The sequence below is a fragment of the Dipteris shenzhenensis genome, chromosome 11 (genome assembly GCF_047967505.1).
Source record: "Dipteris shenzhenensis isolate YYH24624 ecotype China chromosome 11, Dip_SZ_1.0, whole genome shotgun sequence".
NCBI classification, from domain to species: Eukaryota; Viridiplantae; Streptophyta; class Polypodiopsida; order Gleicheniales; family Dipteridaceae; genus Dipteris; species Dipteris shenzhenensis.
The window spans coordinates 3,347,501-3,361,491 of NC_141606.1; the positions used below are offsets into that span (position 1 = coordinate 3,347,501).

The following is a 13,991-nucleotide window of genomic DNA, read 5'->3' on the forward strand; positions in this document are numbered from 1 at the left end:
CCCCTCCACCTCGCCTTGCCTCATTCTCTGCCTCGCCTCAGCCACCCCTCACCTCCTTCTCTGCTCCCCCCCTCTGCCGCCGCCTCCCCCTCCCGCCCCAGTAGCTTCCTTCCCTCCATCCCTCCACCTCATGCTCGAACCTCTCTCTCATACCCCTCTCTCTCTCTCCTCCCTCCCTCCTTTCCTCCCTCTCTCTCCCCCCTCCACTTGTCCATCCCCCCACCTCGCTCTCAAACCTCTCTCTCTCATATCCCCTCTCTCTCTCCTCCCTCCCTCCTTTCCTCCCTCTCTCTCCCCCCTCCACTTCCCTCTTCCTCTTGGAGGCCGTGCCCCCAAGGCTCCTCTCCTTCTCTCTAAACTTTCTCTCTCTAGTTCCTCTCTCTCTTTCTTTCTTTCTCTCTCTTCAAGTTTAAAAAAAAACAAATCTACAAACTTAGATAAAGAATTAATCAAAAAAATTTACAAGTACGTGGAAAAAGTTTATAACTTTGCTCTTTCTTGCTTTCTTGCTCTTCCTTCCTTGCTTTCTTGCTCGTCCTTGCTTTCTTGCTTCAATGAATGAAATGAGGGGAGAATGAATGAAGAAGGAAGACTATATATAAGAAAAACTAGGTTTTCCTCCTCCTCTCCTATTGGCTTTCCATTCCTCCCCTCTCTCCTATTGGCTTTCCATTCCTCCCCTCTCCCATTGGCTCCCATTACTCCCCCTCTCCCATTGGACCCCCATCCCTCATCCCAATCTTCCATTGGCCCTCCCCCCATCCCTCCCCCATTGCCACCACTCCCATCCCACATTTCCACCACGTCCCATACTCCTCCCATTTCCCCATCCCACCCTTCCATTTCCCAAAATCCCATATTTCCCCATCCCACCCTCCTCTTTTTCATCCCCTATTAACTCCCCTCACTCATTTCACTCCCTTATTATCCTACTCCCGTATTACCTCCCCCTCTCCCATTAAGATCTCATCAACAACATGAACAAGTCTATAGAGCAAAAAGACCAAGGCATGACCAAGAAAGTGCACTCTCCGGATCATTCTTCTCCCATGAAAATATGGGCCCAGCCCAATCTCTTGATAAACAAGAGATTTCTAATGAAAATTTGCCATATATAAAAACATTTGCCACAAAAGGTTTTGAGCCATTGTGACCCAAAGACCCAAAAATAGCTCCCCCTTTTTATGATACTTTGCCTCTTGGAACCAAGAAAGAAAATTCCCTTGATAAAATGAGGCTTTCCAAGAGAATATTGAGTCCTAAATGGCAAAAAAGAAAGTTTGCAAAAAGGACTATGAAGGGGCATTCAACTCAATGGTTGACTTACCTACGTAAGGGGGGGGTTCTCATAAATCTACCGCATTTCAGACATCTAAGCGAATGAAATTGGTGAATAGGGCTATTGTCGTCGTTCGTCATGTAGGAGAGAAAGGCAAATCCATCGGAGCAGTTCATTTTGCAAATCATCATAGAGAGCTGAGAAGATGAACGATTTCCCATCGTTTGAAAGAAAGAGGTGTCAAAGCCTTGTTTGACCAAGAACTCAGCAAGAGGGATGAGCTCAGCTACAACAACTAAAGCCAATTCGACAACCTTCTCTTTGAAAAAACTGCAAAGGAATTTGCTTCTTGGAAGGACGCACGGTAGATCAGCCCCTTAGAAGATGCAGAAGAACCAACTTTTGAGCAGAGATTGTTTAGATCCAAGTAGAAAGAAGGGGCTTCTTGTTAGACAAAAAAACATCCCAGAACAATCGTGTGACACTAGAAGTAGTTAGACATCAATCAAGGTAGCAGCCCTTTGAATTTCTCCTCATGGTGTTAAATTTGACATCCTCTAAGTTCCAACCAAATATAGAGAAACCTTCAAAGAACCCTTCAAACTTGAAAGATTACTAGATTGGAAGGTTCACAGGCAGGAAGAGACTCATTGTGTTAAGAGGGAAGGAAGAGGGAGAAGAGCACCATGCTCTGATAGCATGTTACAAAACATGGAGCGCACGATAGCATGTAGAGAAGATGCTCACGAGAGGAAGAGGAGAGAGATGGTGAACCTCACAATGAAAGTCAACACATCACATCATATTGGCTATCAACTTCATTCAACAAAGAGGCTAAGGTGATCCATACATACTAAAGGGGATAGCACCCACTAAATAGAACGAGGTCTCCATCATCCACATCCAACCCCTATCCATTATCCACTTCCACCAATCACATGAAGATGGATTTGAGACCCCTCTTTGCCTTTCTACAGCTCGCACTCTGGCATGAATTGCGTGGTCTACAAGCATCAAGACGGTGGAGTCCCAACAAACTCCAGTAACTAGTGCATCTCAGGCTTGCGCTCAATAGGTCACACACGTCTCATGTCTTGATACAACCCACACCTTGTTTTTGCTAGATGAGCCAAGCCCAACCGAGCAGGTTTCCAACCTAGAGCAGTCAAAGTCACCAATAGAATCCTCATTAGCAAGTGTACCTGGCCATCCCCTTCCTTTTTCCAAGTCACTAACTCCACTAAGGGATGTTTTATCAATGGCCCTATTCACCCCCCCCATAGATATTTTGAGCAAATCCCTGGTCAATAAGATTTTTGGGTTAGATATCGGACCTTGGATGTGGCTTTCTTGGAGAGTGGAAGTGCTACCTCCCCTGTTCAAGCCTCTTACTAGCCGCCAACCTATGTCATTCCCTTTGAATATTTATCAATTGAAGTTTTCCTCTATGATTGTGTTGTGCATGAGTTTGATTTATAAGTAAAGACCACGGAGGGACCATGGCAAGAAACCAATGAGCGAGCTGTAAAATGGAACATCGAGCTGTCTTATATAGCATCCAAAATTTTCCCCCTCAACTTGTAATGACTTTGCTAGAGTATTTTGGTGCCCTACACCGGCTCATAGAGAAACTACCCTAGATTGCTACTGCAATTAAAAACACTGGTCTGTGGCAACATTTATTGCATGTTTTCCCCTCACTGATCACAAGTGGTTTGAGCCACAAGTGTAGTAGAGGCAACGCAAATATAAATTCATGCACCTAGGCATCACAAACTTGGAGATAATCCACATGATTGAGAAATGGAAGGAAGAATAGTACATCCATCCTAACAAGGTTCCCATAAGTATTAATGCATTGTACCCTTGGCCTCTAGCACTAGCACCCAATCGTGATGATTTTCTCGGGACTATCTTTCGCCTGAAGATACTCCACACTTCCCTCTACCTTGTCTGCCACATGCAGCACCTTAACAAGCCTTGTCTTCCCACAAATGGAAGAGAATGTAAATCACACCAAATGAGGTAACAAACTCATATATTATAGTAGTGCTCTAGTTGCTTCTGCAATGCTCTGATCCATCCTCTTAGAAATTGCATTTTGTTTTGGTGTATAGCTACATGTTTATTTCCTTCTTATGCCATTCTCCTTCAAGTATGCATCAAACTCTCTTGACATATACTCACCACCATTGTGTAATGGTAAGCACTTCACATAGGTGCTAAATTCCTTCTCGACAATGGTTCTAAACTCAATAAACATGTTCAATGCTTATGTTCTTTTTTGAGAAATATGCCTACGTTCATCTCCGTATGATCATCGATAAAAGTGATGTAATACCTTGTACCTCCCAAGAGACATGTTTTGACATGGCCTCCATATGTCTATATGCACAATTTTCAAAGGATGACTAGCACTCTTCCTCTCTTTGGAAATGGGAGATGGCTTTGCTTGCCAAACTCACATGCCTCACAAACATGCTCATAGTTTATGTGCCCAAATTGATGTAAACTTTGTGCAATCTCATGGATTCACATAGTCTTCAATCATGGTAGGTTCACATGACCAATATTGTTGTGCCAAATTCCTATTTCCCAGTTTTCTCTCTCATGACCTTTTTCAACATACATGTTGCTTTATACAATAGGATTTCTTGCATCCAATCCAAAAAGCCATCCTTTCTTCTGTCCTTGGGCAATTAGCCTACCTAGTTGGCACACTTGCCTTTTTGATGTGCATATGAATGTCTTTGAGATACTTATGGAGATCAATGCAATGCCTCCCTTGATTTCTTGATCCATGTCCTATAAGCTTTCTGATGGATCCCCATCATGCAAAACTAGGCATACATCGAGGACTAGCTACTTGGCAAAATTAACCTACCTACCTAGTTGGCACACTTTCCCCCTTAATGTGCAATATGAGTGTCTTCAAGATACATACGGAGATCAATGCAATGCCTTCCTTGATTTCTTGTTCCATATCCTATAAGCCTTCTTTTACTTTTTTGATGGATCCTCATTATGCAAAACTAGTCATTCATCCCCACTAGTAATCAAGTCCCATATACCTTTCCCCATAAGGAAATTATCCATGTGATAACATCACACATTGTAGTTATCTTTTCTGAGTTTTAGAGAATTATTCATTGAACAAAGGCATCCAAATGGATCAACTCTGAGATTTGTTTGCTTAAAATGGCAAGCAGGTTGTTGGCTAGCTTCTGTTATGATGATTTCCTCTACTAGGTATATTACAGGATAGCAATGCAATCCTCTCCCATGTAAAGACTTTATGGGCATAGCTTTTTCCAGTTCTATGCATTTGTTTATGCTGCTTCCTTTGCTGGCTACTGCTCTTGGCTCATGTGCTACTGATTGTTGCTTGCTTCGATGCTTTGCTCCTTTGTTTAACTGCATTGTTGATTGTGCATTGTTGTTGCTTAGTTGTAGCTTGTTGATTGTGCAATTTGGATAACTTTTTTGTGGCTGTTCTACTTGCAATTGTTGCTACTTTTGCTCTATAATTTGTTTGTTGAATTGGTTGCATTCTTGCTACTTTCCAAAGCCTTACTCCACAAAACTTAAAGACCTCATATTGTTCCAAAAAATAGGGAAATGTCATCTTATTCCCAAAAGTCATCGTCTACATGAAGTTGTTCCAAAACACTCCTCTTGTACAATAGCATATGCACTGCTTATAAAACAAAAAATAAAATGCAACAATAGTCACAATGTAGCAACCTATAGCTCAATACCAGAGGCGAGAATTGATGACTAATAGCTACAAGAGAACCCATGTAGCAACAATGTAGCAACATTGCCCATATCTCAATAGAAGAGGTGAGAACTGAGGACCGATAGCTACAAGAAAAGCCATGTACATATGATAGTGGGTAGAGCTTGTAGATATAGTAAATCCCACATACATACTTGCAAAGGTGAGATGAAAACACAAGCAACTTGCATGTGCTAAAAAGATTGTATTGTCCTTGATACCACACTGTGAAAGTGTGTGTAGAATGTGCAGAACAATGCAAGAGACTTGATTACTTCAACCTTTCTCCATCTTCACCATAGCTTCTCTATCCTTTGTGTGTGTGTGTGTGTGTGTGTGTGTGTGTGTGTGTGTGTGTGTGTGTGTGAATAGACCCTTACATTAGAGATTAAGAAGTATAGTGCTTTGAGATGTGTGTAAGGGTCTATTCACACACACACACATCTCAATGCATTGTACTTCTTTATCTCTAATGTAAGGGCCTATTCACACACACACATACAATGTTTATGACATATATCTTACCCCCCCTTTGGCTGTCCTCCTTCTGATACATAAACCAAATAAGACGTCTCCTCTCAAGATAACCACTTGGCTAGGAATTTTAACTGCTTCTATCTAAATTCCCTTTCTTCTCCATGTTATCATGTGTCTCTCTTCCCAGAAGCCTCATTTCCTTTTAAAGAATTCTGTGGAACTCACCATCCTAGCCCATTGCTTACCAATTGGGTTCCCCTTATGTTGCCATGTGCCCTTAAGTGGATGCTTTGCTTAAGGCCCTCTCATCACCCTTCCATTTGCACCCTTTTATGATGCCTAGGCCTAAGAATGCCCATAGATCCTAGCCCTTTAGTCCCAATAATGCAAGCATTATCAAGCCCTCTAGTTTTCCACTTCACCATAACCAAGCCATGGGCTTCCATGATTATGGATGATATCTTACGCTTACAAATGATTTACGTTGTTGAAAATTTTTTAAAAACGTCCTCTTCTTCATGAGATTGCTTACCCTTTCCCATGTTGAACCCTCTTTATGTCTATCTTTCCATTTAACCAAACATTCTTGAGCTATTATATATCGTGTACTTTTTTCTTGTTTATCTAAAAAATTTTCAGGGTTCATGTGGTAAAGATTTAGGTTAAATGAGTTCAAATAGGATCATTTCCAATTAGATTATCATCATCTCCTACCTTCCCTTTTAGCCTACTTACATGAAAAGCTGGAAGTACTTTACATCCTTCTAGTAAGGTTAATGTGTAAGAAGTCCTCCAATTCTCTTACGAATTAGGAAGGGTCAACGATATCTTAGGAGATAACCTTGGCGTTTAGCCATCTTTAGGTTTTCAAAGATTCTAGCACCCCCTAGATAGACTTCCTCATTTTCTTCAAACTCCAACTTTCTATTGTGTGGGTTTGTAAATTCTTGCTCTATCTCATTCCTTTCTAATGCTAGCTTTGGATAATTTAGGCATTTGATTCATATCTTCAAAAAATTCCTTGGTTGCTTGAATCTTCTCTTTTTTGGAGTTCCACTGCAATTGGGGCTCTGGGTTGAAATCCAAACATCATCATGAATGGAGTAAAACCTATAGTTAATTTCTTGGCACTATTATATACACATATGCTTGAAGCATAAACAATGAACACTTTCAGTTTGACCAAAATTTATGGATGATCCACGGTGCTCATATTCAAAGTAGTTCCCAACCTCATACACACAGCCCTCCAAAAATGGTTGTTAAATTTATGGAAGAAGCCCTCGTCTGACATAATTATTATTTCATGTAAAAAAAACGACTTAGTGGGTAGAAGAATGGTAGAGAAGGACTGAGAAATACACTTAAATCCAAATCCCTAACCCTAAACAACCATTTTATTACTTATTTGATTTTCTTTTACTAAAATATTTTGGAAACCTAATAGGTCTCCATAGTTCTACAGATTCTACAATTTTACAAGAAGGAAATAGAAAAATTTTTTGGATGGATTAGTCACTAGAGAGGATGGGATTTTCATGCCTACTTTAACCAACAATGGCAAGATCATATCATGGATAATAAGTAAACAAGGATGAAAATAGGATTCAAATTCAAACAATTAGAACACCGACATATGCACACATTGGATACCAATCTCGTGAAAATCAAAAGAAATACAAATAGGAGCATCAGAGAATAATATCCTAGCACGTGCACAATTCCCTATTCAACTAGTGCTAGCAAGAGCAATCCATACAACTCAAGGCTTAACAATGGGAAATTAGTCTTCTCACCTCAATATACCAACACATGTGGATTAGTATATAAAGCTCTATCAAGGCTGAAAACTATAGAAAACCTATACCTAGTAGAAGCACTCAACAACACTAATTTCAAAGTGGATGAAAATGTCCATAACTTGATTTGCAGCAAGCAGCATTTCCATCGTCAAGCACATAATTATTAGCTTGAAATTGAACTTGAATCCTAGTATTTTATCAAATTTTTAAGGAAAAAATAAAATGAGTAAAGACACGACACAGGGTCCATTAGGACCCGATCCTCCCTGCAAATGTCAAGGGTGGTGATTTATTATTAATTATGTAATGTCCATATTTTGGAAGCTGAAGTTCAACAAATACATGAATAAGGCAATACAATAACTGATCGTCGTTGTAGTCTATACAATGTTGTCAAATGGAGTACAACCATATGAATAAAGGGATCGTCATCCTTCGAAATATCCCACCATCTCTTCACCAGCATCTTTATATCTTCCCTATCCATGTTTTCCTCTTTCCATGTATACCTCCAAGGTTTTGAACCCTACAATAGTGGGACAAATCGATTTCGGCATCCCATCGCAAAAGGAAATAATCAAAGGCAATATCTATCATAGACGCACAACTTTAACTCTTTTGAAAAAACATGTTTAGGAAATCCTGCATCCAAACTTCCTTATAAAACATATCACGTACATGAGATAAGGATGATTGTGTCCCTTGCACAACTACGTGCCATTCAATTTCAATCTCACAAGTTGGTTTTTCGTGAATACGATAAGCTGATTTACGAGTGAACCTAAGTAGATTATGATGAGCGTATTGTTGACGATCATCTATTTTAGCTCGAGCAGATTATGATGAGCGTATTGTTGATGATCATCTCGAGCTTGATGATGTAACTAATAGGTAGGACGACAAACATCATGTAAATATGGAAAAATTAGCAGGCATTTTACTCTGTTGACATTGTTTCAATCAAGGTCAAGGTGTAAACATTTGCACCTTGTGAATGAATACTGCCCTTCAATCACAGAGCACTTGACAGTGAACCATATGCCACACTAAGGAGACAATGCACACTGGAGGATAACTACTGTGTCGAACAAATACATGAATAAGGCGGTACAATAACTAATCCTCTTTGCAGTTTTTACAATATTGCCACATGTTGGCATCCATCTTGGGTTTCCTTGCTCCCTAGCATCAATAACATGCATTAAACAAGAGGAATATTGTAAGAATTTAGATTAAAAACATGAAATTTTGAATGGACGAGTAATTAAAAATATTTATATTATAATATATAATATATAATTATTATAACCACACAATGTGGGTGAGGAGGCGGCACGCTTCCTTTCCCAAAGAGTTATAATCCGAGGGAACAGGCCCTTCCCTAGATGCCAAGATAACGCCAAGAATATAAACGCCAAGAATAGAGACACCGAGATTAGCACCGAGGGTAAGTCTCACGAATGGATAAGAAACTGGCATATTACGTGAATGTCAATAGTCATAATCGTGGTCGAACGCCGAGAGACAATATCCGAAAAACTTGCTAATGTAACCTTGAGAGGATGTGCGTGTGTCCTTGAGCGGGATGATTCATCGTGAGGTTCTCCAAAGCTTCACATGCCAGTAAGCCGCCCAAACTTGCAAATCAAGTAGACCATCTCTTCAAATCGAATAGGTTTGAAACATTTATATAGTATTTTTATTGTAAAAAGCACCTATATGCTTTTAGTGCTTTAGTCAAAAGCTTAGCTTTTACATCAAACGAAAGGCATAAGATGAAACCAAATCAAGGGTTTTGATTCATGACACATGGCTCAAGGGGGTGTGAGAAATCCCTAGGCCACCTGTCGTAATGATGGCGAATTATTTTCAGATTCGGTGCGACTTGGTGAGAACCATCATACGATGAGAAGAGGGATCGAACTCACGAACGAGGAAGGTGCGTGATGCGAGAGTGCAAAAGGGCAAGAGAGAGAAACACATTGCAAAGCAAGGTGAGTCCAAATTGAGATCAATCGTTCCGTGAAGAACAAGATCCATTGCTACAATCGGCACACTGTCAGCATCAGTGACTCTGCTCACAACACAAGAGAGTAATATCTTTCTCTCAAAACTACCATGTTGGTAGCTATGATGTGATTGAGTCATTGAGTCTTGTTGCATTAACAAATCACGATGCAAGGAGCTTGCAAAAAGCATCACATCGAAAAGCAATCCACAACATTAGATGTTGATCTTTAAAAAAATTGAGGTAAATCCACAATGTTAGATTTGCACAGAATCAATGTCCAAAATTGTGACACATGGCACAAGGAGAGCTTAAATAACCCAAACATCACCTTAGGTTGCCTGCCGTAAAGAAATGTAAAGACTACGAGATCATTTTGTATCGACTTTAAAAGCACTAAATTTTATGGGAAGACTTCCCTAAAGGTTGTTGATTCAATCACTCAATCTAAGTCTATGGCAAAGTGTTTTTAAAAATATGATATGGGGCTTTACTTAGATACTCCGTACTTGATGGGTCCACAACATCGATACTCATGACATGGTTGTTAGAGTATAAGATAAAAGGAATTGAAAATGTGGCAAGGCTCTCTACTAATACTCCCTAGTTGATGGGTCCTTACACCTTTGCAACGGCATAGTTGTTAGAATATATGACAAAGGAAATTTGAAGATATGGCTAGCAACTCCACTTCTACTTCCTACTTGATGGGTCCTTCCCCCCTCCGACATTGATTGTCATGGCATGGTTGTTAGAGTATATGACAAAGGGTATTAGAAGTATCTCACATTGATTGTCATGGCATGGTTGTTAGAGTATATGACAAAGGGTATTAGAAGTAGCTAGACTTTTACTCCCTACTTGATGGGTCCTAATTGGTTGCCTCTACTCTTCTTCCTTCTCACTTGTCTCCTTGGGACCACATAGTGATATGATAATGAGAGGTTTAGAATAAAAGTTGAGTAGGGGCACATAGTCTTGGCTAGTGAAGAGTTTCCCATGGTGAGGAGCTATATAAAGAGTGAGTATGGCAGGCTGAAAAGGGATAGGCCAAAGTCCTAGAATCGGTTGAGACGGCATTGTGTGTTGAAGAATCAAAAGTAGTCCATGGGATGGGTGATGCTCAAGCTACGTACGAGGATAATGGATTGTCAAGAGAGCGGTACCCGATGATGGTGAAGCTAAGTCCAAGGAGGAGGAGGATAATGGATTGTCACACTTTGGAACGTGGGTGGTGGATGAGCCGCTCATTCAATGTTCCTGGTTCCTCTACAAAGCTGGACTCCAGGTAAAGGGTGGAAACTGGCTAGCTGGAGGTAACGTACCAACCCTCATACATCTACCCTTCCCTTCCCTTTGGAGAGTGATTGTGACGTCCTCGGAGGAGGACCGAGAGCCAGAGCCACAGCCGTAGTCGTAGTCGTAGGTGGCGGCCTGGACGTATCAGCGAAATCGAGAAGTGTTCGTGAAGCTCAGTGCTTTTACATCCCTTCTTAACACCCACCCAGTAAATCTAGATTCCAGAACGTTCCCTGTGACTCGCCTCTCACCACACACTGCCTTTATAACCACCCCTCCCCTTCTTCACTCTCACTTATTCACAATCTTCCAGAGATCTTTTGCCTCATCTGCAGTTCATCATTTTCCCAATAACCTGCGCCTCATGTCTGTTGCTCAGCTCCTTTCGCTTGCTCTGGAGACCATGGAGCAGCTTTCCTACTGGAGTCTCCAAAACTCTACCCTAGCGATTGCGCTGCTTGTAGCTTTCATGATATTCCTCTACCAGTGGAAGCGGCCATCGGTGTATCTCATCGACTATTCCTGCGTCATTTACGGTGATGAGTATAAAACAAGCGCAGAAGTTTTATTGTATTTCATGAAATCCTTGGAGAGCATCGCAGATCGTGACATTGTTTTTCAGATGAAGGTGTTCTTGAAATCTGGCATCGGAGAAGAAGCATACGCACCGAGAGCTAATCTGGAGAAAGGCCGCCACCTGAGCCTACGAGATTCTTACGATCAAGCCCACGTATTAATCGTAGGAGCCGTGGAGGAATTGCTAAAGAAGACTGGAGTCAAAGCCGCAGAGGTGGATATTGTCATCGTTAACAGCGGCATGTTCAATCCCACTCCATCTCTGACGGCGATGCTGGTAAACTGTTTCAAAATGAGAACTGATGTGAAGACTTTCCATCTGGGAGGGATGGGATGCAGCGCGGGATTGATTGCTGTGGATCTTGCTAAAGACTTGCTGCGCGTGTACAAGAACAAGTGTGTGCTGATCGCAAGCACGGAGGTCATCCAAACTGTGTACGACGGTAAGGAGCGACCGATGATGGTCACGAACTGCCTATTCCGCTCTGCTGGGAGCGCGCTATTGCTCTCGAACCGCAAGAACGACAAGAGCCGGGCTAAGCTGGAGCTTCTGCACTGCGTTCGCGTCAACACGGCTGCTCAGGACGAGGCGCACAACTGCATCATCGTGAAGGAAGATCCGGAGGGCATAGCAGGGGCGCAGCTGGGCACGGCTCTCATAGATGTGGCGAGCAATGCGCTGAGGATAAACATCCAGCGATTGGCACCGAGGGTGTTACCGATGGGCGAGCTATTGAAAGCTGGCTGGAACGAGGCGAAGAGAAAGATACTGAAGATAAAGGTGAAGCAGTACGTGCCGAATTTCAAGCTGGCGTTCGAGCATTTCTGCATACATCCGGGTAGCAAGGCGGTGATAGAGGGGGTGGGGAAGAGCTTGGATTTGAGCGAACGGGATGTAGAGCCATCGTTGATGGCGCTGAGGAGGTTCGGGAACACGTCGTGTGCGGGAGTGTGGTATGAACTGGCGTATTGTGAGGCGAAGAGGAGGTTGAAGGGAGGAGACAGGGTGTGGCAGATCGGGCTGGGGTCGGGATTCAAATGCACCACTGCAGTGTGGAGAGTGTTGCGAAACATCGACCAGCCTGTGATGCAAACCAGTCCCTGGAGAGACTGCATCCATCGCTACCCCGAGCTTGGCAATATCGTCGATAAGCCCCACCTTCACAGCTTATTGGACTCCCTCAAAACCAGAACCTTCGCAGGCCTCGTCTGATGATGATGATGCTGCTGCTGCCGCCGCTGCCCCTATTCTCCTTCCTCTGCACCATAGGTTTGCCACCAGGTCCCGATGATGACGGTGATTATCTTCTCCGCATCTGCTTGTGGTCCTCAACTCTCATGTAGATTGTGTGCTGGATGCCACTTTGGCTAGTGTAGCTAACCTCTTCGCATCGTTCGTGTTGGTCCCTTGCCACCTGATGATTATGTTGATATTCAAGACGGTTGGAAGGTACAGAATAAGATGTAAGCACGATATTATTGTTCATAATATGAGTAAATTCAAATTCCGAGCAACTTTCAAATCGAGGAAATTTCAATTCTTCTATACACTCATTTCTACGATATGAACAACGCTGGTAGTGTGGAACAGTAACACCTTTGATATCCAGAGCTATAAAGAGGAATTTGAACTTTCAACTTCAGCTCGTTCTCCACTTTGGTGCAACAAGTGGCATAGGAAGACACTATGTATAATGAATGAACATATCATGAAATTGTGAGGCAAAAGGTATGATAAATAGGTCACCAAGATACTGGAATAGTAGCATCTCTCATGTCAAAAATTAACCTAAGCATCAAGCATTAATGAACGATTCATTTTGGTGAATTCCAAAAAATTCTTGTCCACCCCTCGAGCATGTACATAAAGTGAGGAATTGCCCATGTATCCTTCTTTCCCCGGTTGCCTTGGCCTTGGTTGCCCCTCAGCTTGGGAGAGTTGGCGCAAAGCATGCTGCTTGAGAGCTGACCTTAAACATTTCTTGCCTCCAAGTCCTCTCCCCCTCCCTATCGTTGGTCATTTATCTTGCTGGGCAAGTTTCTGCACCAGTCTCTCTACCTATTGTCTCGCACTTACGGGCCTTTCATACATTTGTAATTGGGTTTTGTCCCTAATCTCGTCGCTTGACATGGCGAAAGCAATCAAGCTGACGAGAAGTGGAGGCGCATGGAGGAGGGCAAAGGACTTTGATTTAGTGCTCGGGGTTTTTCTCCTGAAAATTACGAATCGCATGCAATTGATTTGGCTGAGAATGGTTTGTAGATTGATAGCTCTGGCATGATAAAAAGCCAGCATGGCCAAAAGTTGGATAGTGTAATGAACAATCATTTATGTTCTTGTTGTTCAACGAAATCCTTTTATAACTTCACTTTAGGCTAATAGAAACCTCCAAAAGTCGGAAGGGGGACACTTGCAAAGGGAAAAAAAATTACTAACAGAAAACAAATTGACAAGGTAGATTATGTTGAGACTAAATTACATTGCATTTTCTTTTCAACACTTTCTTTTTTTGAACATCATGCTTAGCCCACTTGTGGCCCTAGAGCCAAGAGTCTTGGTGCTCAAGTTTATGAAGGCCTTCAAACATACCCTCCAATTGTCCCCCCACAATGGGTGAGCTAGGCTGCATGGCATTACAGAAATGCCTTGAGTGTAAGTGGTCTACACGTATGGTATGATCTCAAAGATCTCAATCCCCCTAGCTCATACGAATAGGTTTTCCATCTTTTGATGGTACCTATGAAATACCCTAGAGTAGTAGTCATAGAAGG

General features: G+C 42.1%; 1 pseudogene; it reads left to right on the top strand.

Moving 5' to 3' along the window:
• The first annotated feature begins 10,953 nt into the window (after positions 1–10,953).
• On the top strand, positions 10,954–12,662 carry LOC147896490 (3-ketoacyl-CoA synthase 1 pseudogene; annotated as a pseudogene).
• Positions 12,663–13,991: the final 1,329 nt, after the last annotated feature.